This window comes from Haematobia irritans, chromosome 4 (genome assembly GCF_050003625.1).
Source record: "Haematobia irritans isolate KBUSLIRL chromosome 4, ASM5000362v1, whole genome shotgun sequence".
Lineage (NCBI taxonomy): Eukaryota > Metazoa > Arthropoda > Insecta > Diptera > Muscidae > Haematobia > Haematobia irritans.
The window spans coordinates 8,579,141-8,605,578 of record NC_134400.1 but is presented as its reverse complement, the minus strand read 5'-3'; the positions used below and the strand labels follow the sequence as shown (position 1 = coordinate 8,605,578).

Below are 26,438 nucleotides of genomic sequence, written 5' to 3'. Positions count from 1 at the left end.
TCCCTCACTTCTTCTGCCAGTAAACAAGTGCCCTAAGTGTGTTGTATGTGGAACGCCGTCCGGACTGGGCTACAAAACGGAAGTCCCTTGACATTGAGTTTAACATGGAATCGTGCAGCACTCAGTGATAAGAGAGAAGTTCACCACTGTGATATCACAATGGACTGAAAAGTCTACGTGAGCCTGATACATCGGGCTGCCACCCAACCTAACCTAACCTAAGTGTCTTGGTTACTCCTCCCCAGCTTACATACATAAAAGGGAAACTCAATCAGCTCATAAAGGAGAAAATGATTTCAATTCGTCGCATGCATTCGTGGTCTCCGAGCCAACGACACATCACAATTTACCTCAGCCCAAGTTACCAATGTCATCAACAACGAAAAACGATCCAAGGCACTAGGATTTAACGGACGGATTTCTATGCTAATTTTGAAGCACCAGGGAATACTGGGAGTTGAGTAATTGACCAGACTTCTCAAGACGCTCCCCAGCTTACAAACATAAATAGGAAACTCAATCAGCCCAAGCTGTGCCAAGACAGTCCTCGTAACGCTTGATCTATCGTACTCGTTCGATACGGTTAGCTATGCCAGATTGTTCGAGGACATCGAATATTTGTATCTACCGGCAAGAACCTAACGTTAGATTCTACAGCATACCTAAATATAATACTCAACCAGACCAAGCCGTGTCACAGGACGGTCTTCGTGGCGTTTGACCTATCGAAGGCATTGGGCCATGCTAGTCGTGCCTACCGGCAGAAACCAAACGTTGGGTTCCATACTCTCTGACCTGGCGTCAGTCTTATGTGGAATATAGAGACAAAAAATCAAGACCTCGTAGGGAGGGAGTTCCCCAAAGTGGGATGATTTCTCCGACACTGTTCAATCTCTACTTTTCCTCTTTTCCATCCAAATCTATCCGACTCACTTCCAGATCACTCTGGACGCATTCCATCTTAGTCGTAGAGCTCCTCGATCTGCATACTAGCTGATGTACCAAAAACGCAACACAAAATAGGAGGATAATACACACTGTTCAACAACAACGACAACAACTTCGCACATGGGCTATATCGGTATAGGTTTTGATATAGCCCCCATATAAAGTTTGACTTCTTGAGCTTCTAGACATCTCGATTTCTATCCGATTTGCTTGAATTGGCTCCCAACATGGTGCAATGGTTAGATGAGAAAGAAGTTTACCACTGTGGTACTGAATAAGTGAGCCTGAAATATCGGGCTATCACTATAGCTAACCTAACCTAACAAATAGAAGACACGTTTATGTTCATATCTCTTCATCGGCCTCCTGAGGATATAGAAAGCGCAATTATCTCTATATTAAAAGTAAAAGTTCCTCCTACATCTCCCTTTCCGCAGATCTTAATAACTAGCTGGGAAGGGGGATGCTTGATCTCCATCTATTTTCACTCAACAAATCCTAAAAACCACCATATTTTACACTACTTCGCTGCCGATTTCAAGCATTTTTCAAAACTTTTTGTAATTGGTTGTATGTCAGTGACTTAACAAGAGTAGATTATAGCACAAATACTTCACCATACGAATCATACAATGTAACAGTCTACAATATTTTCGTTAAGAAACTCTATGCACACATAAAAGTCTCTCAAAGGACTTGTTTATATGCCTTCATTTTACCACAAGGCACATACATTGATAGCATTTCAAATAGAATGCCTAAAGTGGGAAGTAAGCCAAGAGAAGAATGCGGCTTTGAGGCTGAGAAATTGAAGAATTGAGATGAGTGGAAATGGTTTCCTTTTTTTAATTCGGAATAATACTCGCAAAATATTCCTCTCCAATTAAGAGGTACTTCAATATTCTACAGAATTGACCAGAGGAAATTTTGGCAAAATTTTCTCCGGAAATAAAATTTTGACAAAATTTTCTACAAAAAAATTTTTTTTTTCAAAATTTTTTTTACATTTAAAAAAATTTTGTAAAAATTTTCTATAGAAATAACATTTAAAACAATTTCTATAGAAATAAACTTTTGAGAAAATTTTCTATAGAAATAACATTTTGACAACATTTTCTATGGAAGTACAAAATGTTGATCAAATTTTCTATAGAAATAAAATATTCCACAAATTTTGTATAGAAATAAAATATTCAAAAAATTTTGTATAGACATAAAAATTTTCAAAATTTTTGTATAGAAATAAAATTTTGACAAAAAATATTACAAAGAATTTAAATTTTGACAAAATTTACTATCGAAATAAAATTTTGACAAAATTTACTATCGAAATAAAATTTTGACAAAATTTACTATCGAAATAAAATTTTGACAAAATTTTCTATAGAAATAAAATTTTGACAAAATTTTCTATAGAAATAAAATTTTGCCAAAATTTTCTATATAAAATTGTTGACAAAATTTTCTATAGAAATAAAACTTTGACAAAATTTTCTATAGAAATGAAATTTTGACAAAATTTTCTACGAAAATAAAATTTTGACAAAATTTTCTACGAAAATAAAATTTTTACAAAATTTTCTATAGAAATAAAATTTTGACAACATTTTCTATGGAAGTACAAAATTTTGATCAAATTTTCCATAGAAATAAAATATTCAAAAATTTTTGTATAGAAATATAATATTCAAAAATTTTGTATAGAAATACAATTTTCAAAAATTTTTGTATAGAAATAAAATTTTGACAAAATTTTCTATAGAAATGAAATTTTGATAAAATTTTCTACGAAAATAGAATTTTGACAAAGTTTTCTACCAAAATAAAATTTTTACAAAATTTTCTACAGAAATAACATTTTGAGAAAATGTTGACAACATTATCTATGGAAGTACAAAATTTTGATAAAATCGTCTATAGAAATAAAATATTCAAAAATTTTTGTATAGAAATAAAATTTTGACAAAATTTTCTACAGAAATAATATTTTAAAAAAATTTTACAAAGAATTAAAATTTTAACAATATTTTCTATAGAAATAAAATTTTGACAAAATTTACTATCGAAATAAAATTTTGACAAAATTTTCTATACAAATATAATTTTGACAAAATTTTCTATAGAAATAAAATTTTGACAAAATTTTCTATAGAAATAAAATTTTGACAAAATTTTCTATAGAAATAAAATTTTGACAAAATTTTCTATAGAAATAAAATTTTGACAAAATTTTCTATAGAAATAAAATTTTGACAAAATTTTCCACGAAAATAAAATATTGAGCAAATGTTGACAACATTATCTATGGAAGTACAAAATTTTTATAAAATTTTCTATAGAAATAAAGTATTCAAAAATTTTTGTATTTCGGAATTACCACATTCCTCATCAGCATCCTCTACTTGCAGCAAAACTATCAAGTAGAGGATGCTGATGAGGAATGTGGTAATTCCGAAACGTGCGTCCATCCAACCATCTTGCAGTCTATAGGGCTTTGCCCAAATAAATTTGACAAACATTCTTTTCCTCTGTTGGTTAAGCTACTCTTGTAGTTTAGTCAATGTATGGTTTTAAGCTGCAATAAAAAACAACAACAATGCTTAAAGAACAAAACCAACAATAACAAAACAAAACAAATGAAAAAATAAAATTTTGACAAAATTTTCTATAGAAATGAAATTTTGATAAAATTTTCTACGAAAATAGAATTTTGACAAAGTTTTCTACCAAAATAAAATTTTTACAAAATTTTCTACAGAAATAACATTTTGAGAAAATGTTGACAACATTATCTATGGAAGTACAAAATTTTGATAAAATCGTCTATAGAAATAAAATATTCAAAAATTTTTGTATAGAAATAAAATTTTGACAAAATTTTCTACAGAAATAATATTTTAACAAAATTTTACAAAGAATTAAAATTTTAACAATATTTTCTATAGAAATAAAATTTTGACAAAATTTACTATCGAAATAAAATTTTGACAAAATTTTCTATACAAATATAATTTTGACAAAATTTTCTATAGAAATAAAATTTTGACAAAATTTTCTATAGAAATAAAATTTTGACAAAATTTTCTATAGAAATAAAATTTTGACAAAATTTTCTATAGAAATAAAATTTTGACAAAATTTTCCACGAAAATAAAATATTGAGCAAATGTTGACAACATTATCTATGGAAGTACAAAATTTTTATAAAATTTTCTATAGAAATAAAGTATTCAAAAATTTTTGTATTTCGGAATTACCACATTCCTCATCAGCATCCTCTACTTGCAGCAAAACTATCAAGTAGAGGATGCTGATGAGGAATGTGGTAATTCCGAAACGTGCGTCCATCCAACCATCTTGCAGTCTATAGGGCTTTACCCAAATAAATTTGACAAACATTCTTTTCCTCTGTTGGTTAAGCTACTCTTGTAGTTTAGTCAATGTATGGTTTTAAGCTGCAATAAAAAACAACAACAATGCTTAAAGAACAAAACCAACAATAACAAAACAAAACAAATGAAAAAATAAAATTTTGACAAAATTTTCTATAGAAATGAAATTTTGATAAAATTTTCTACGAAAATAGAATTTTGACAAAGTTTTCTACCAAAATAAAATTTTTACAAAATTTTCTACAGAAATAACATTTTGAGAAAATGTTGACAACATTATCTATGGAAGTACAAAATTTTGATAAAATCGTCTATAGAAATAAAATATTCAAAAATTTTTGTATAGAAATAAAATTTTGACAAAATTTTCTACAGAAATAATATTTTAACAAAATTTTACAAAGAATTAAAATTTTAACAATATTTTCTATAGAAATAAAATTTTGACAAAATTTACTATCGAAATAAAATTTTGACAAAATTTTCTATACAAATATAATTTTGACAAAATTTTCTATAGAAATAAAATTTTGACAAAATTTTCTATAGAAATAAAATTTTGACAAAATTTTCTATAGAAATAAAATTTTGACAAAATTTTCCACGAAAATAAAATATTGAGCAAATGTTGACAACATTATCTATGGAAGTACAAAATTTTTATAAAATTTTCTATAGAAATAAAGTATTCAAAAATTTTTGTATTTCGGAATTACCACATTCCTCATCAGCATCCTCTACTTGCAGCAAAACTATCAAGTAGAGGATGCTGATGAGGAATGTGGTAATTCCGAAACGTGCGTCCATCCAACCATCTTGCAGTCTATAGGGCTTTGCCCAAATTAATTTGACAAACATTCTTTTCCTCTGTTGGTTAAGCTACACTTGTAGTTTAGTCAATGTATGGTTTTAAGCTGCAATAAAAAACAACAACAATGCTTAAAGAACAAAACCAACAATAACAAAACAAAACAAATGAAAAAATAAAATTTTGACAAAATTTTCTATAGAAATCAAATTTTGACAAAATTTTCTATAGAAATCAAATTTTGACAAAATTCTCTATAGAAATAAAATTTTGACAAAATTTTCTATAGAAATAAAATTTTGACAAAATTTTCTATAGAAATAAAATTTTGACAAAATTCTCTATAGAAATAAAATTTTGACAATATTTTCTATAGAAATAAAATTTTGACAAAATTTTCTATAGAAATAAAATTTTGACAAAATTTTCTATAGAAATAACATTTTGACAAAATTTTCTATAGAAATAAAATTTTTAGATAATTTTCTATAGAAATAAAACTTTTAGAAAATTTTCTATAGAAACTAAATTTTGAGAAAATTTTCTATAGAAATTAAGTTTTTAGAAAATTTTCTATAGAAATAAAATTTTGATAAAATTTTCTATAGAAATAAAATTTTGACAAAAGTTTCTATAGAAATAAAATTTTGAGAAAATTTTGTATATATTTTATGGGGTCTAAAATCAATATTTCTGCTGGGCACCGTTTTTGACAGATCAAAATTTTTTAAACCCTGACCACTATGTGGTTTGGGGTATAATGAAAAAAAAAAATATAGCGATTTACTTTGGCTGGCATATCATCACTTTTACTTTCGATTATGTAGGTTCCCTTCCCCTTACAACATTTTGAGATTAAACAGAAAAGCACGTAAAATATTTGTGACGTGCTTAGAATGTCTATAGGTTCTGTTTAAACACTTGGAACAATGTTTGTCTGTCTCGTCCATCTGTCTTTTTCCTCTCCTTCACTGAACGATTAAATTTTCAAATTTAATAGAAATCAATTTAAAATGATTGTTTCATCTTTTTTTCTCTGCAATAAAATTCTCTTTCTCGGCATTAAATCTTAAAGGACTTTTTAAATTTTAGATAAGTCTGCTTTTAGGAATTTCGACTTTTCCAAAAATTGAAATTTTTCTACTTTCCGATATTTTATAAATATAGAAGTGCTGCTGCATAATAAAAGAAACGGATAATTTTACACATTCATATTAACCGTATGTTTGTATATGAAAAAGAAAAAGTTTAATTTTTTTTTAAATTTTTTTCTTACTTTTTTCAGGAATATCGAAATACTAAAATAACATAACATCCGAAGAATTAATGCGAAATCAATGTGGCGGATGCTTAAAAAGACGTCTTCCTCCCTATGACATGCCACCAATTTTTCGCCATTTCCGGATCTAAAAAGAACATTTTCATTGCTGTCTTTTCTGTGAGCAAGTTAAGTGAACGGAACTAAAGGTAATTTTATCAATTTAATTTTACTCTTAACTTCTGCATTGAGGGGGTATATAAAACAAAATCACAAGTGAGCACCAAGTTTCCATGGGGAAGAATTCCTTTACAGCACTTTGTCCCATATACGCATAACGATGACTCTGCAGCAGGGGGTATATGAAACAAAATTACAAGTGAGAACACCAAGTTTTTGGGGGGAGAAGTCTCACATAAGCTCCTTTATAGCACTTTTTCCCATATACGCATGAGGACCTCGGTTGCCACAGTTGGTAGAATTCTACCAAAAATGGTAGATTTTTTACTTTTTTTTGCAAAGCATTTCTCTTCAACTAAGAGGTACTTCACAAATTTTCTATAGAAATAAAATTTTGAAAAAAAAAATTGTACAGAAATAAAATGCTGAAAAAAATTTGTATAGAAATAACATTTTGAAAACATTTGTAGAGAAATACAATTTTGACAAATTTTTTCTATAGAAATAAAATTTTGACAAAATTTTCTATAGAAATAGAATTTTGACAAAATTTTCTATAGACATAAAATTGGGAAGATTTTTATAGAAATAAAATTTTGACAAAATCAAAATCAAAGAAATCAAATTTTGTCAAGAAATTATAAGAAATAAGATTTTGAAAGAAAAATTGCAGAAATAATACACTGAAAAAAGTTTGTATAGAAATAACATTATGAAAAAATTGTATAGATGTACAATTTTTCGAAAATATTCTATAGAAATAAATTTTTCGAAAATATATAGAAAAAAATTTGACAAAATAAAATAAATAAAATTGTGACAAAATTTTCTTTCGAAATAAAATTTTGAAAAAAATTCCTATAAAAATAAAATTTTGACAAAATTTTTTATAGAAATAAACTTATGAAAAAATTGTATAGAAATAATATTTTAACAAAATCTCCTATGGAGATGAAATTTTGACAAAATTTTCTATAGAACAAAAATTTTGAAAGAAATTCCTATAAAAATAAAATGTTGACAAAATTTTGTGTAGAAATAAAAGTTTCTATAGAAATGACATTTTAACAAAATGTCCTATAGAAATAAAATTTTCGCAAAATTTTATTTCTATACAAAATTTTTGCAAAATTTTATTTCTGCAGAATTTTCGCAAATTTTTAATTCAATAGAAAATTTTGCGAACATTTTCTATAGAATTAAACATTTTCGAAAAATTTTTAAAGAAATGAAATTTTCGAAAATTCCCTATAGAAATAAAATTTTGACAAAATTTCCCATAGGAATAAAATTTTTGCAAAAAATTTCTATAGAAATACAATTTTGCTAATATTTTCTATTAAAATTTTCTGGTAAAATTTTCTTTAAGTTTTCGTTGAATATTTTTCCCTCGAGTGGCAACCCTGGTCGGAACGAATAATTCCCACTTCATCACATACTTTTCGTAAGTTTTCTCTTAAATTATGATGCTGTTTTGTTGCAGGTACATTTCCTGAAATGGTATCTTTATTCGTGTGTGAATTTTCGTACTGGGAGTTGTACTCTGCGTGACTGCTTGTCCATTGTGATATGAATATGATAGGACAGTGGTTATAGTTAGATGGTTGGAAGGATTAGAATTTTCAAAATCATGAAAATGATTTTTTTCATTACCAAAGAAATGGAAATGTGTTAGTCTAATATGACACATTGCCCATCTAGAGAAGGACTATGATCACTCCAAACATATTTCAAGAGCAAAATTTAGTTTTGGCCGGTGTTCATGTTCATTCTTTGCGTGTGGTTTATAACATATCTATACGTATTTTCTCTCACATTTTTCTCACTTCCACGAGGTTTTTTTTAGTTCTTAGCACCTTTTTCTGTAATACAAACAATGTAGAAGAAATTATTCGATATTATAAATTCTTTAAATTTTTTAAATTTTACCTTTCGCTTGGACGAAGAATCGAACCTCGGACCATGCAGTTTGTAAGTCAACACACTATCCACTGAGCTATGTTGCTGTTATTGTCATCAATAGACAATTATCTATATAAGTTATATTTATATAGCATAGCTTGCGGTGCCCACGAGCCGATTAAACAAACTTTATTTAAGAGAAACATACATTTAGTTGGGCACCGTGGAGCAGTGGTAGCTACGTCCGCCTTGCATGCCAAGGGTTCGATCCCTGCTTCGACCGAACACCAAAAAGTTTTTTTTGTTTTTTTTACATATTTTCCAGATATGTTCAGAAGATTCCGAAAAGAAAAAGTCTTATTAAAGACTTAAAGTCAGAAAAGAACAGTGCTCGATATAACGAAATGGATGTTGTTGATTCAAAAATAATTTTTTTTTTATTGAAAAAATAAAAATTTTGTAACAAACGATGTTTTTGTGATAAAAGTTTAAAATTTTCGAAGCAATTCAAAAAACTCTGACAAAAGAAAAACGTGTTTGGTACACGTTTTCCAAATGTTTTTTTTTTTCTTTGCGTGTATACTGTCGAATTTAAATTCTCTTAATGGGAAAGACTAGAAAGACCTTCATTGTCCTTATTGTGATTTTCCTCTTCAATCCGTTAATGATCCCTGTAGACAGTTACTGGCCTCCCATTTTAATGGGGTGTATAAAAATTAAGTTTTTGGCAAGAACACAAAACTGAAACTTTGCCAGTTTTTGTTTTTACAACCTTCACACATAACAAAATTAATGAATAAATAAATGTGTGACTTTCAAGCAAATATATGCAAATACATACATATATCAGGTACATAAATTAATTTAGATAGCATTATCCCAGTGGGGCTAAAAATTAAATAAGGAAAAGAAAAAGGGGCCCAAATAAACCTGCTACACGATGTAGTCGAAAGTTATGTGCCCACAACGAAAAAATCTAAATAAAAATTGACAAAATGTGTATAGAAATAAAATTTTCACAAAAGTTTCTATGGAAATAAAATTTTGACAAAATTGTGTATAGAAATAAAGGGTGATTCTTTTGAGGTTAGGATTTTCATGCATTAGTATTTGACAGATCACGTGGGATTTCAGACATGGTGTCAAAGAGAAAGATGCTCAGTATGCTTTGACATTTCATCATGAATAGACTTACTAACGAGCAACGCTTGCAAATCATTGAATTTTATTACCAAACTCAGTGGCAGAAAATCCGCTTTTTTATCGACAAATTTTGTTCAGCGATGAGGCTCATTTCTGGTTGAATGGCTACGTAAATAAGCAAAATTGCCGCATTTGGAGTGAAGAGCAACCAGAAGCCGTTCAAGAACTGCCCATGCATCCCGAAAAATGCACTGTTTGGTGTGGTTTGTACGCTGGTGGAATCATTGGACCGTATTTTTTCAAAGATGCTGTTGGACGCAACGTTACGGTGAATGGCGATCGCTATCGTTCGATGCTAACAAACTTTTTGTTGCCAAAAATGGAAGAACTGAACTTGGTTGACATGTGGTTTCAACAAGATGGCGCTACATGCCACGCAGCTCGCGATTCTATGGCCATTTTGAGGGAAAACTTCGGAGAACAATTCATCTCAAGAAATGGACCGGTAAGTTGGCCACCAAGATCATGCGATTTGACGCCTTTAGACTATTTTTTGTGGGGCTACGTCAAGTCTAAAGTCTACAGAAATAAGCCAGCAACTATTCCAGCTTTGGAAGACAACATTTCCGAAGAAATTCGGGCTATTCCGGCCGAAATGCTCGAAAAAGTTGCCCAAAATTGGACTTTCCGAATGGACCACCTAAGACGCAGCCGCGGTCGACATTTAAATGAAATTATCTTCAAAAAGTAAATGTCATGGACCAATCTAACGTTTCAAATAAAGAACCGATGAGATTTTGCAAATTTTATGCGTTTTTTTAAAAAAAAGTTATCAAGCTCTTAACAAATCACCCTTTGACACAATTTTCAATTCACAATTTTCACAATTCACAGTTTTGACACAATTTTCTATAGAAATAAAAATTTGGTAAAAATGTGTATAAAAATAAAATTTTGACAAAATTGTGTATAGAAATAAAACTTTGACAACATTTTCTATAGAAATAAAATTTTGACAAAATTGTGTATAGAAATAAAATTTTGACAAAATGCGTATAGAAATAAAATTTTGACAAAATTGTGTATAGAAATAAAATTTTAACAAAATTTTCTATAGAAATAAAATTTTGACAAAATTTTCTATAGAAATAAAATTTTGACAAAATTGTGTATAGAAATAAAATTTTAACAACATTTTCTATAGAAATAAAATTTTGGCAAAATTTTCTATAGAAATAAAATTTTGGCAAAATTTTCTATAGAAATAAAATTTTGACAAAATTTCTATAGAAATACATTTTTCACAAAATTTTATATCGAAATAAAATTTTGACAAAATTTTCTCTAGAAATAAAATTTTGACAAAATTTTTTATAGAAATAGAATTTTGAAAACATTTTCTATAGAAATAAAATTTTGACAAAATTTTCTCTAGAAATAAAATTTTTACAAAATTTTTTATAGAAATAACATTTTGACAAAATTTTTTATAGAAATAAAATTTTGACAAAATTTTCTACAGAAATAATATTTTGACAAAATTTTCTATCGAAATAAAATTTTGACCAAATTTTCTATAGAAATAAAATTTTGAAAAAATTTTCTAAAAAAATAAAATTTTGACAAAATTTTCTTTAGAAATAAAACTTTGACAACATTTTCTATAGAAATAAAATTTTCACAAATATTTTCTATAGAAATAAAATTTTGACAAAATTTTCTATAGAAATAAAATTTTGACAACATTTTCTATAGAAATAAAATTTTGACAAAATTTTCTGTAGAAATAAAATTTTGACAAAATTTTCTATTGAAATAAAACTTTGACAACATTTTCTATAGAAATAAAATTTTGAAACAAATTTCTATAGAAATAAAATTTTGAAAAAATTTTCTATAGAAATAATATTTTGACAAAATTTTCTAAAGAAATAAAATATTGAAAAAATTTTCTAAGAAATAAAATTTTTAAAAAATTTTCTATAAAAATAAAATTTTGACAAAATTTTCTTTAAAAAAAAAACTTTGACAAAATTTTCTATAAAAATAAAATTTTGACAAAATTTTCTATAGAAATAAAATGTTGACAAAATTTTCTATAGAAATAATATTTTGACAAAATTTTCTATAGAAATAAAATTGTGAAAAATTTTTCTTTAAAAATAAAACTTTGACAAAATTTTCTATAGAAATAAAATATTGACAAAATTTTCTATAGAAATAAAATTTTGACAAAATTTTCTATAGAAATAAAATTTTGACAAAATTTTCTATAGAAATAAAATTTTGACAAAATTTTCTTTAGAAATAAAATTTTGACAAATCCAAAAATAACATTTTCACTACTTTTTTGGCGACGCTTTTTTTTCTGGGCATATGTACAATATAAGGCCTCTTAGAACATTTTCCTATTCAATTTCTGCATTAAATACCATTTTCGTTGTATATATAAATGAGTGTGTGTGTGTGTGTTTTGGTCAAAGTGTACAAGACATAACTGGACTTCTTTATGTTTGTGTGTGTTGAAGGGTATCCTTGGCCCAGGACACGGACGAGAAAAGTTTAGTAAACTTTTAAAGTAGAAACAATTCATTAAACACATGTTTTTATTAACAAAGTTTGTGTAAATTGTAACACTTTGTGGCTATTACGATGAGATCGAAGATGGCAAAAAATATGCAATGAATAAAGTGAGCAGCAGCACCTAGTAAACAAGATACAATGGATGGCTTTACATAGTTTGGATGTGTGGTGTATATATTCACACAGAAAATAAAGTTTCGTTTTTTTTTTAAATTTCTTTGAAAAAGTTCCAACTTTTATCGCCGCAAAAACATTTTTATATATTAGAAACACAAATTAAAAATGGGATTTTTTCAAATATTTGAGAATTTATTTCAAAAAAAAAATTGCGAAAGACTTATAGAGCTGTGAACCATACATCGCTAGCCAGAATATTGCATTCTAAAGGAGTTGTGAGCACGGTTTGGTACTACCAAATAAAAAAATCTTATTTTGCAGTGTTGCGTTGATCAAAACTTTACTTCTGAAGAGAATTTATCAAAAGTTTATCTCTATAGAAAATTTTGTCAAAATTTTATCTCTATAGAAAATTTTGTCAAAATTTTACCTCTATAGAAAATTTTGTCAAAATTTTACCTCTATAGAAAATTTTGTCAAAATTTTATCTCTATAGAAAATTTTGTCAAAATTTTATCTCTATAGAAAATTTTGTCAAAATTTTATTTCTATAGAAAATTTTGTCAAAATTTTATTTCTATAAAAAATGTTGTCAAAATGTTATTTCTATAGAAAATTTTGTTAAAAATTTATCTCTAGAAAATTTTGGCAAAATTTTATTTCTACAGAAAAATTTTGTCAACATTTTATCCCTACAGAAAATTTTATCAAAATTTTATTTTTATTGAAAATTTTGTCAAAATTTTATTTCTATAGAAAATTTTGTCAAAATTTTATTTCTATAGAAAATTTTGTCAAAGTTTTATTTCTAAAGTAAATTTTGCCTCCATAGAAAATTTTCTCTAAATTTTATTTCTATAGAAAATTTTCTCTAAATTTTATTTCTATAGAAAATTTTATATCTATAGAAATTTTTTTTCACAATATTATCTCTATAGAAAATTTCGTAAAAAGTTTATCTCTATAGAAAATTTTATCAAAATTTTATCTCTATAGAAAATTGTGTCAAAATTGTATCTCTATTGAAAAAATTGTCAAAATTTTATCTCTATAGAAAATTTTATCTCTATAGAAAATTTTGTCAAAATTTTATCTCTATAGAAAATTTTATCTCTATAGAAAATTTTGTCAAAATTTTATCTCTATAGAAAATTTTGTCAAAATTTTATCTCTATAGAAAATTTTGTCAAAATTTTATCTCTATAGAAAATTTTGTCAAAATTTTATCTCTATAGAAAATTTTGTCAAAATTTTATCTCTATAGAAAATTTTGTCAAAATTTTATCTCTATAGAAAATTTTGTCAAAATTTTATCTCTATAAAAAATCTACAATTTTTTAGTTGAATTCTACCAACTGTGGCAACCGTGTTTGTCACCTGATTTCCATAAAAGAACCACAGAATTTAGCGACCACCCATTGTGTGGCCTTAGTAGAGCATTGGTGTTGGTGAATTGAATATTTAGCATCTTCAACATAAGGAATTCATATTGAGTTGGAGAGGTGTATCCTTTCATATCATCCTCATGCTAGGTTTGACTTAATTATCTGTGTTCATGGCCAATGATGGAGAATAGCTTGAACCAATGAATGGATTAAAATGTGTAATAAATGACTTTGCGTCGTTACCTGTAATATAGAAGCACCGAGGTGATATTCGGGGAGGAGCAGAGAGGTTTATGGTACATGGCTATGGTACATACTCGTACTATCTCTAAATTATGAATTGAATTCTTTGAAGATTTACATGTAATAGTGTTGCTCACATCATTTGCACAAGGATAACGTGACTAAGTAAGCATCCATAAAAGCGCATTAATATCGGTTAATTAGAGAGAATTAGGATGTAGAATTCGAAAGAGATGTTTACAACTTGGGTTGAGTGATGTAAGGCAAAAAGAGTGAAATATGGTTTTTCAATGAAATGATTTAATAAAATCTTCGAAAAATGACAAAATTTTTAAATGATCTGCATATGTTGGTCGGAAGACTAAGTCAGTTAAAAAATTATTGAATTTTTTTAATTTAAAAAAATAATTGAAACAATCAATTGTTTAATCAAACTAAAAACACTAATACGATAGCAGTGTTTTCCAAAAAAAAACGGAATCCAGATATTTTGAATATGCTACTGGAAAAAAGTTTGACATTCATTTTAGTGAAATATTTGCCTAATGTGACTATGCCCTTAGTATTTCTCCCTTTATAAAATATGCATTTACTTTGTAAAATCGAAAATCGATATTTCGATGAGTTGAAATAAACCCCATCACCGTCCTATTGTGTTGAGCTATAGATGTAAAATTTTGCAAAAATTTTCTATAAAAATCAAATTTTGACAAAATTTTCTATAAAAAAAATTGTGAAAAAATATTCTATAAAAAAATTTGTGAAAAAAAATCTATAAAAATAACATTTTGACAAAATTTTCTATAGAAATAAAGTTTTCACAAAATTTTCTATAGAAATTAAATTTTTACAAAATTTTTTACAGAAATAAAATTTTGATAACATTTTCTATAGAAATAAAATTTTGGCAACATTTTCTATAGAAATAAAGTTTTGGCAAAATTTTCTATAGAAATAAAATTTTTCGAAAAATTTCTATAGAATAAAATTTTGAGAAAATTTTGACAAAATTTTCTACAGAAATAAAATTTTGATAACATTTTCTATAGAAATAAAATTTTTACAACAATTTCTATAGAAACAAAATTTTGACAAAATTTTCTATAGAAATAAAGTTTTGACAAAATTTTCTACAGAAATAAAATTTTGATAACATTTTCTATAGAAATAAAATGTTGGCGACATTTTCTATAGAAATAAAATTTTGGCAAAATTTTCTATAGAAATAAAATTTGGGCAAAATTTTCTATAGAAATAAAATTTTTCGAAAATTGTCTATAGAATAAAATTTTGAGAAAATTTTGACTAAATTTTCTACAGAAATAAAATTTTGATAACATTTTCTATAGAAATAAAATTTTGACAACAATTTCTATAGAAACAAAATTTTCTATAGAAATAAAGTTTTGACAAAATTTTCTATAGAAATAAAATTTTGACAAAATTGCTTAGAAATAATATTTGGAGAAAATTTTCTATAAAAAAAAAATTGTGAACAAATTTTCTATAAAAATAAAATTTAGCAAAAATTTTCTATAAAAATAAAATTCTGACAAAATTTTCTATCGAAATACAATTTTGACTAAATTTTCTACGGAAATAAAATTTTGATAAAATTTTCTATAGAAATAAAATTTTGACAAAATTTTCTATAGAAATAAAATTTTGATAAAATTTTCTATAGAAATTAAATTTTCTATAGAAATAAAATGTTGGCAAAATTTTCTATAGAAATAAAATTTTTCGAAAATTGTCTATAGAATAAAATTTTGACTAAATTTTCTACAGAAATAAAATTTTGACAACAATTTCTATAGAAACAAAATTTTGAAAAAATTTTCTATAGAAATAAAGTTTTGACAAAATTTTCTATAGAAATAAAATTTTGAAAAAATTGCTTAGAAATAAAATTTGGAGAAAATTTTCTATAAAAAAAAATTGTGAACAAATTTTCTATAAAAATAAAATTTAGCAAAAATTTTCTTTAAAAATGAAATTCTGACAAAATTTTCTATCGAAATACAATTTTGACAAAATTTTATACAGAAATAAGATGTTGATAACATTTTCTATAGAAAAAAAAAAATTTGGCAAAAGTTTCTATAGAAATAAAATTTTGCAAATTTTCTATAGAAATAAAATTTTTCGAAAATTGTCTATAGAATAAAATTTTGAGAAAATTTTCTATGGAAATAAAATTTTGACAAAATTTTTCTACAGAAATAAAATTTTGATAACATTTTCTATAGAAATAAAATTTTGACAACAATTTCTATAGAAACAAAATTTTGACAAAATTTTCTATAGAAATAAAGTTTTGACAAAATTTTCTATAGAAATAAAATTTTGACAAAATTGCTTAGAAATAAAATTTGGAGCAAATTTTCTATAAAAAACAATTGTGAACATATTTTCTATAAAAATAAAATTTGGCAAAAATTTTCTATAAAAAAATTTGTGAACAAAAATTTTCTATAGAAATAAAATTTTGCAAAAGTTTTCTATAAAAATAAAGTTTTGACAAAATTTTCTATAAAAATAAAATTTTGACAAAATTTTCTATAGAAATACAATTTTGACAAAATTTTCTATGGAAATAAAATTTTGATAACATTTTCTATAGAAATAAAGTTTTCACAAAATTTTCTATAGAAATAAAAATTTCTTCAAAAATAAAATTTTGACAAACTTTTCTATACAATTAAAATTTTGAAAAATGTTTCCTATTGTGTTGTGTATAAAAATTAAAATTGAGACCCAAGCAAGCTAACTTTGTTTTAAAGCTCTACACTTTAGTTCACACATCATTCACCATCATCAACTCAATAAAGTGGTTACCAGAGCCTATCAGTTTTCCTCGGCCAACTAACACACAATTAATGTGCTAATCAACACTTTTGTGGACACAGACACACACACACACATAGTAGACACCACATACTATAATAGAACATTTGAGTATATGCTGTCCTAGCCAACACATATCATTTATTGTTGATGTTTCGTCTAAATATACTGCATATGTATATGTGTATATGTATGTTTATATTGCGTTTAAATGAAATGTATGTATGGGTGTGTGTGTACGTAGGCATGTATCTCTGTTTGTGTATATCCTTGTAACATTCAAGTGGCCAACTAATTAAAAGTATTGCTGTAATTTAATTATACCATCGGTGTTGAATGTTGACAACATGTTGTAATACACACACACTTACATGCATAAATATATACAAGGTTGGGTAGGAGATTTTGTGAAAACTACACAATTAATAAACGGGAAATATCAACAATAGCATTGGACTTACAGAACTATAATACATCTTGATTTGAAGCAGAAATTTTGTCCAAATTTTATTTTTATAGAAAATTTTTCTAAAATTTATATACAGAAAATATTCGAAAAAATTTTATTTCTATAAAAGATTTTGTCCATTGTTTATTTCTATAGAAAATTTTGTCAAAATTTTATTTCTATAGGAAATTTTCACAAAATTTTATTTCTATAGACCTTTTTGTGAAAATTTTATTTCTTTAGAAAATTTTGTCAAAATTTCATTTCTATAGAAAATTTTGTCAAAATGTTATTTCTATAGAAAATGTTGTCAAAATTTTATTTCTATAGAAAATTTTGTCAAAATTTAATTTCAACAGAAAATTTTCTCAAAATGTTATTTCTATAGACATTTTTGTCAAAATTTTATTTCTATAGAAAAGTTTGTCAAAATTTCATTTCTATAGAAATTTTTGTCAAAATTTTATTTCTATAAAAAAATTTTGTCACAATTGTATTTCTATAGAAAATTTTGTCACAATTTTATTTCTATAGAAAATTTTATCAAAATTTTATTTCTATAGAAATTTTTTTCAAAGTTTTGTTTCTATAGAAAATTTTTGCAAAATTCTATTTCTATAGAAAATTTTGTCAAAATTTTATTTCTATAGAAAATTTTCACAAAATTTTATTTCTATGGAAAATTTTCACAAAATTTTATTTCTATGGAAAATTTTCACAAAATTTTATTTCTATAGAAAATTTTGTCAAAATTTTATTTCAATAGAAAATTTTTTCAAAATGTCATTTCTATAGAAAATTTTTTCAAAATGTCATTTCTAAAGGAAATTTTGTCAAAATTTTATTTCTATAGAAAATTTTCTTAAAATTTTATTTCTACAAAAAATTTTGTCACAATTGTATTTCTATAGAAAATTTTGTCACAATTTTATTTCAATAGAAATTTTTATCAAAATTTTATCTCTATAGAAAAATTTTTTCAAAGTTTTATTTCTGTAGAAAATTTCGTCAAAATTTTATGTCTATAGAAAATTTTGTCAAAATTTTGTTTCTATAGAAAATTTTGTCAAAATTTTATATCAATAGAAAATCTTTAGAAAATTTTCTCAAAATTTTATTTCTAAAAAATTTTTGTCACAATTGCATTTCTATAGAAAATTTTTTCACAATTTTATTTCTATAGAAAGTTTTATCAAAATTTTATTTCTATAGAAAAATTTTGCAAAATTTTATTTTTATAGAAAACTTTCGCAAAATTTTATTTCTATAGAAAATTTTGTCAAAATTTTATTTCTATAGGAAATATATAAATTATAAAAAAAAATGAAAAAAATTTAAAAAAAAATATTTTTATAGAAAATTTTCTCAACATTTTATTTCTATAGACAATTTTCTCAAATATTTATGTATATAGAAAATTTGTGCAAAATATTATTTCTATAAAAAATGTTTGCAAAATTCTACTTATACAGAAAATTTTTGCAAAATTCTACTTCTATAGAAAATTTTGGCAAAATTTTAATTCTATAGAAAATTTTAGTTCTATAGAAAATTTTGTCTCAATTTTATTTCTATAGAAAATTTTGTCTCAATTTTATATCTATAGAAAATTTTGAAAAAATTTTATTTCTATAAACAATTGTGTAAAAATTTTATTTCTTATTTTGTCAAAATGTAGATATTCACCACGGTCCAGAGTAAATATAAAATTTTTGGGGTCTGGGACCATTACAGACGGAGTGATAAATTTAATATTCCCCTCACCTATGGTGGAGGCTTTCAAAAAACACAAATGTGAATTTAATAATTGTCCTTGAAAGGATATCTAGCAAGGACAAAATGTTCTAACCACATGATGGTCATCCGTAACAAGAGCCAAATTGTCCTTTAAGCTGTTAAGCCGAATCATCACTTTTGTTTTCCTGTTGTCCTTTCACTGTTTGCTTGTCACTTTAATAGGATTAGAAGGACGAGGGAGAAAAAAAAGAACTCATGGCTCCTAAATTCTATTTGCCAGTATTTGGCTTGCGCTTTTTTTTTGGCTTCATTATTGTTCTGGTGTTATGGCCTAATGATTCTTGTAATTGATGTTACACTTTTTCTATGGCAGGTGGCAAGTATCACTAAAAGTTCCTCATAGAGGGTAATGATGGTAGTAGAGATATATCCTTGTGATAAGTGAGATAAATTAGAGAGTACAAACAAAGAAAACATAAGAGTAAAAATAATGATGATTGCTTTGGATGATATTTTGAAAAACCTAAGGTGTATTCTTACAATTAGTTGCAGAATGAAATAAATCCTTTAAGAAGGTCCATTTTGGTCTTTTAAAAAAAAACATGATTTTTGTATAAAAACCTTATTAATTTTTTCCTCGTTCTTTTACTTGATGAATATCCTATTGTCACTTTGCCATTCTATTAACTTCTTTTATTGTCCATAATACAAATCATCTCATTTGTGGTAATTACATTATTTTATGGGATATATTTATTTGCTTTCACACCTTGGGTGTTTAGAGCGGAAACGGAAGTGAAACCTTACAAAAGCCATTTTATCATAAAGTTGCTACCGAACAGGAAGTTGGCATAATACGCATTATATGAATGAAGCTCTCTATTTGTTATGGACTATAATGGAAAAAGAGGAAATTATTGCAATATCCTATTGGCTGTAATTAAGAGATACCAAAAACAAAAAGATATACACTTAGAAAAAACGGTCCTTTTTTGGTAGAAAATTATACTTTGGAATGACAAAATTTTACGCAATATTTTGATGTGTAAAATCTTCTATTGGAATATAGAAATAAAATTTTGACAAAATTTTCAATAGAAATAAAATTTTGACAAAATTTTTTTATAGAAAATTTGGACAAAAATTTCTATAAAAATAAAATTTTGACAAAATTTTCTATAGAAATGAAATTTTGACAAAATTTTCTATAAAAATGAAATTTTGACAAAATTTTCTATAGAAATGAAATTTTGACAAAATTTTCTATAGAAATGAAATTTTTACAAAATTTTCTATAGAAATGAAATTTTGACAAAATTTTCTATAGAAATAAAATTTTGACAAAATTTTCTATAGAAATAAAATTTTGACAAAATTTTCTATAGAAATAAAATTTTGACAAAATTTTTTTTAAATTGTCTATAGAAATAAAATTTTTAGTAAGTTTTCTATAGAAAAAAAAGTTATAGAAATAAAATTTTGACAAAATTTTCTATTGAAATAAAACTTTGCAAAAAATTTTCTATAGAAATAAAATTTTCTATAGAAATAACATTTTGACAAAATTGTCTATAGAAATAAAATTTTTAGAAAATTTTCTATAGAAAAAAAATTATAGAAATAAAATTTTGACAAAATTTTCTATAGAAATAAAACTTTGCAAAAAATTTTCTATAGAAATAAAATTTTCTATAGAAATAAAATTTTGGTAAAATTTTCTATGGAAATAAAATTTTGATAAAATTTTCTATGGAAATAAAAATTTAACAAAATTTTCTATGGAAACAAAATTTTGCAAAATTTTCTATAGAAATACAATTTTGACAAAATTCTCTGTAGAAATAAAATTTTGAGAAAGTTTTCTATAGAAAAAAAATGTTGACAAAATTTTCTATAGGAATAAAATGTTGACAAAATTTCTTATCGAAAAAAAATTTGCAAACTTTTTTTTATAGAAATAACATTTTGACAAAATTGTCTATAGAAATAAAATTTTGACAAAATTTTCTGTAGACATAAAACTTGGCAAAAAAAAATTCAATAGAAATAACATTTTCTATAGAAATAAAATTATGACAAAATTTTCTATGGAAATAAAATTTTTGCAAAATTTTCTATGGAAATAAAATTTTGACAAAATTTTCTATAGAAATAAAATTTTGAGAAAATTCTCTATACAAATAAAATTTTACAAAAATTTTCTATAGAAATAAAATTTTGTCAAAATTTTCTGTAAAAATAAAATTTTGTCAAAATTTTCTATAGAAATACAATTTTGACAAAATTCTCTATAGAAATAAAATTTTGAGTAACTTTTCTATAGAAATGAAATTTTGACAAAACTTTCTATAGAAATAAAATTCTGACAAAATTTTGTATAGAAATAAAATTTTGACAAAATTTTCTATAGGAATAAAATGTTGACAAAATTTCTTATAGAAATAAAATTTTGTAACATTTTCTATAGAAAACAATATTTTGACAAAATGTTCTATAGAAATAACATTTTGACAAAATTGTCTATAGAAATAAAATTTTGACAAAACTTTCTATAGAAATAACATTTTGACAAAATTGTCTATAGATATAAAATTTCTAGAAAATTTTCTATAGAAAAAAAATTTATAGAAATAAAATTTTGACAAAATTTTCTGTAGAAATAAAACTTTGCAAAAAATTTTCTATAGAAATAAAATTTTCTATAGAAATACAATTTTGAGAAAATTCTCTATAGAATTTAAATTTTGAGAAAATTCTCTATAGAAATAAAATTTTAAGAAAATTGTCTAAAGAAATGAAATTTTGTCAAAATTTTCTGTAAAAATAAAATTTTGTCAAAATTTTCTATAGAAATAAAATTTTGAGAAAATTTGCTATAAAAATAAAATTTTGACAAAAGTTTCTATAGAAATTAAATTTCGATAAAATCTATAGAAATAAAATTTGGATAAAATTTCTAATAGAAATAAAATTTTGACAAAATTTTCAATAGAAATGAAATTTTGACAAAATTTTCAAAAGAAATGAAATTTTGACAAAACTTTCTATAGAAATAAAATTCTGACAAAATTTTCTATAGAAATAAAATTTTGCAAACATATTCTATGGAAATAAAATGTTGACAAAATTTCTTATAGAAATAAAATTTTGTAACATTTTCTATTGAAAAAAAAATTTGACAAAATTTTCTATAGAAATAAAATTTTGACAAAACTTTCTATAGAAATAACATTTTGACAAAATTGTCTATAGAAATAAAATTTTTAGAAAATTTTCTATAGAAAAAAAATTTATAGAAATAAAATTTTGACAAAATTTTCTGTAGAAATAACACTTTGCAAAAAAATTTCTATAGAAATAAAATTCTCCATAGAAATCAAATTTTGAGAAAATTCTCTATACAAATAAAATTTTAAAAAAGTTTTCTATAGAAATAAAAATTTCTGTAAAAATAAAATTTTGTCAAAATTTTCTATAGAAATAAAATTTTGAGAAAATTTGCTATAAAAATAAAATTTTGACAAAAGTTTCTATAGTAATTAAATTTCGATAAAATCTATAGAAATAAAATTTGGAAAAAATTTTTAATAGAAATAAAATTTTGAGAAAATTTTCTATAGAAATAAAATGTTGTCAAAATTGACTCTCTCTCTCTTGCTTACATTCGTGAAATTTGACTTCATTTCATGGTTGGCCTGTGTTTTATTTCTACACCTCTGTGAGATTTTTCCAGCTGTTTTTTACATTTGTACGCGTGAGTGTGTGTTTCAGCATTTTAATGTGGTTTTTCCTTAATGCACTTAAGGAAACAACTCCAAAGTGGATAAGACCATAAAAATATTTACATGTTCCATTGCGTTGTCTGAAACGGTAAAAACAGAAACAATAAAATTTAATTTTATTTTACACAAAAGCATGTTACGACATGTGAATGTAAGTCCTTCCTTCATTGCCTCGTTGGTTGTATGCTTTTTGTTTTCTTTTTCGTCTCTCTCTCTCTCTTCTCCATAATAAGTTAATTCTTTTTTTATTTGTTGAACAAACGACTCTTAGCAAAGGAATCACACAGGCTCAGAAGATTAAGGATATGGATATACTCATATGAGGAATGGATATAGGAAACATAAAACGAGCGAATTAAATAGGGAAAAATTATTTTTATATTTTTATTTATTTTTGGTGAAATAGGCATATATAAGAGGTTTTTAAAAGAGAAAAATCTATTGGCACTCTTATCACTTAATTTAATATAGTTATCGTTTAATTAATCCCAAATATTTTTTATTGAATCTAATAAAGAATTGCGTTAATTAAAATAATAATGAAGCAATAAATTAAATTTTTTCCATTACTTCACTGCATAGAGATACTATTACATAGTAGAAAAAGTCTTTTCGTATTTCCAATTAAATTGTAATTCGTTTTTTGTATATTTATAATGAACTTTTGGCGAATCAAATATGTACCATTTTGCTTGTCCACCTTTTATCATTTTTTTCGCTAGAAACATTTCATTAATATAAAACTTTTGTGGTTTCTAGGTGAAAAACTACGGAAAATAATTTTCATATGCTTCCCTTGAAGTTAGCTTTACTCTATTAAGAGAATACTGCAATGACCGAAACAAATAACTGTTTTATGGTTCAAGGTTAGGGCTGCATCAAAATTTCCCAGTCAAGCTCTCGCAGTTGTTGCCAAGTCAATAACAATGTGTTCTGTGATTGAAACACGGATGGCACGCGTGCCAAAAATAATCTACCAAATTTTATTTCTATAGAATTTTTTTTTACAAAATTTTATTTCTATAGAAAATTCTGTCAATGTTTTATTCCTATAGAAAATTTTCTCAAAATTTTATTTCTATAGGAACATATCTCAACAATTTTTTTTTTCTATAGAAAATTTTGTCAAACTTTTATTTTTATAGACAATTTTGTCAAAATTTTATTTTTATAGAAAATTTCCGCCAAATTTTATTTCTATAAAAAAATTTGACAAAATATTAATATCGATAGAAAATTTTGTCAAAATTTTATTTCTATAGAAACTTTTGTCAAAATTTTATTTTTATAGAACATTTTGTCAAAATTTTATTTCTATAGAAAATTTTTGCGAAGTTTTGTTTTTATAGAAAATTTTGTTTCTATAGAATTTTTTTTGCAAAATTTTAATTATGTAGAATTTTGTACAAAATTTTATTTCTAAAGAAACTTTTGTCAAAATTTTATTTCTATAGAAAATTTTAGCAAAATTTTATTTCTAAAGAAAATTTTGTCAAAATTTTATACTATAAAAATTTTTGTTAAAATTTTATTTCTAAAAAACTTTTTCAAAGTTCTATTTCTAAGGAAAATTGTATAAAAACGTTTGTCAAAATTTTATTTCTATAGAAAATTTCGTCAAAATTTTATTTCTATAGAACATTTTGTCAACATTTTTTGTTTTCTATAGAAAATTCTGTCAACATTTTATTTCTACAGAAAATTTTCTCAAAATGTTATTTTTATATTTCTTATCTCAATTTTTTTATACCCTCCACCATAGGATGGGGGGTATATTAACTTTGTCATTCCGTTTGTAACACATCGAAATATTGCTCTAAGACCCCATAAAGTATATATATTCTGGGTCGTGGTGAAATTCTGAGTCGATCTGAGCATGTCCGTCTGTCCGTTCGTCCGTCCGTCTGTTGAAATCACGATAACTTCCGAACGAAACAAGCAATCCACTTGAAACTTGGCACAAGTAGTTATTATTGATGTAGGTCGGATGGTATTGCAAATGGGCCATATCGGTCCATTTTTACGTATAGCCCCCATATAAACGGACCCCCAAATTTGGCTTGGGAGGCTTCTAAGAGAAGCAAATTTCATCCGATCCGGCTGAAATTTGGTACATGCTATTAGTATATGGTCTCTAACAACCATGCAAAAACTGGTCCACATCGGTCCATAATTATATATAGCCCCCATATAAACCGATCCCCCGATTTGGCTTACGAGGCCTCTAAGAGAAGCAAATTTCATCCGATCCGGCTGAAATTTGGCACATGCTGTTAGTATATGGTCTCTAACAACCATGCAAAAACTGGTCCACATCGGTCCATAATTATATATAGCCCCCATATAAACCGATCCCCCGATTTGGCTTGCGAGGCCTCTAAGAGAAGCAAATTTCATCCGATCCGGCTGAAATTTGGTACATGGTGTTAGTATATGGTCTCTAACAACCGTGCAAAAATTGGTCCACATCGGTCCATAATTATATATAGCCCCCATATAAACCGATTACCAGATTTGACCTCCGTAGCCTCTTGGAAGACCAAAATTCATCTGATTCAATTGAAATTTGGTACGTGGTGTTAATATATGGCCTCACACTACCATGCAAAAATTGGTCGAAATCGGTCCATAATTATATATAGCCCCCATATAAACCGATCCCCAGATTTGATCTCCGGAGCCCCTTGGAAGAGCAAAATTCATCCGATTCGGTTGAAATTTGATACGTGATGTTAGTATATGGTATCCAACAACCATGCAGGAATTGGTTCATATCAGTCCATAATTATATATAGGACCCATATAAACCGATCCCCAGACTTGACCTCCGGTGCCTTTTGGAGAAGCAAAATTTATCCGATCTGGTTGAAATTTTGTACGTGGTAGTAGTTTATGATATTTAACAACCATGCCAAAAGTGGTCCATATCAGTCCATAATCACATATAGCCCCCATATAAATCGATCCCGAGATTTGGTTTTGGAGCCTCTTGGAGGAGCAAATTTCATCCGAGTCAGTTGAAATTTGGTACATTGTGCTAGTATATGGCCGTTAACAACCATTCCTAACTAGGTCCATATCGGTCTATAGTTATATATAGCCCTCAGATCCATATCAATAATTGTATATAGCCCCCATATAAGCGACCCCCATATTTCAATTCTGGCTCCCTACGTACCGTGCAAAATTCCATATCGATTCGTAATTATTTGTAGACTTACCTACACATACTTTTTTTGTCTAATGTATACCACGTATGGACTAACTCACAATTTAGAAAACGATTTAAGATACCACAACCCAAGTAATTCGATTGTGGATGACAGTCTTTCGTAGAAGTTTGTACGCAATCCATGGTGGAGGGTGCATAAGATTCGGCCTGGCCGAACTTACGGCCGTTTATACTTGTTTTTCAATAAAAAATTTTGTCAAAATTTTATTTTTATAGAAAATTTTGTAAAAATTCTATTTTTATAGAAAATTTTTCCAAAATTGTATTTTTAGAAAATTTCCGCAAAATTTTATTTCTATAAAAAAATTTGACAAAATGTTAATTCCATAGGAAATTTTGTCAAAATTTTATTTCCATAGAAAAATGTGTCAAAATTGCCTATGGAAATTTTCTTAAAATTTTATTTCTATAGAAAATTTTGTCAAAATTTTAT

At 25.5% G+C, this 26,438-nt stretch overlaps 1 long non-coding RNA gene across 1 annotated transcript in view; it reads left to right on the top strand.

The window, feature by feature from the left end:
* LOC142236212 (uncharacterized) overlaps positions 1 to 26,438 on the top strand; it is a 131,998-nt gene that overhangs the window by 49,657 nt on the left and 55,903 nt on the right. The window contains exon 2 of the long non-coding RNA XR_012721940.1: positions 6,434 to 6,615. This is a non-coding gene — a long non-coding RNA (uncharacterized LOC142236212). The remainder of the gene's footprint in view (positions 1 to 6,433; positions 6,616 to 26,438) is intronic.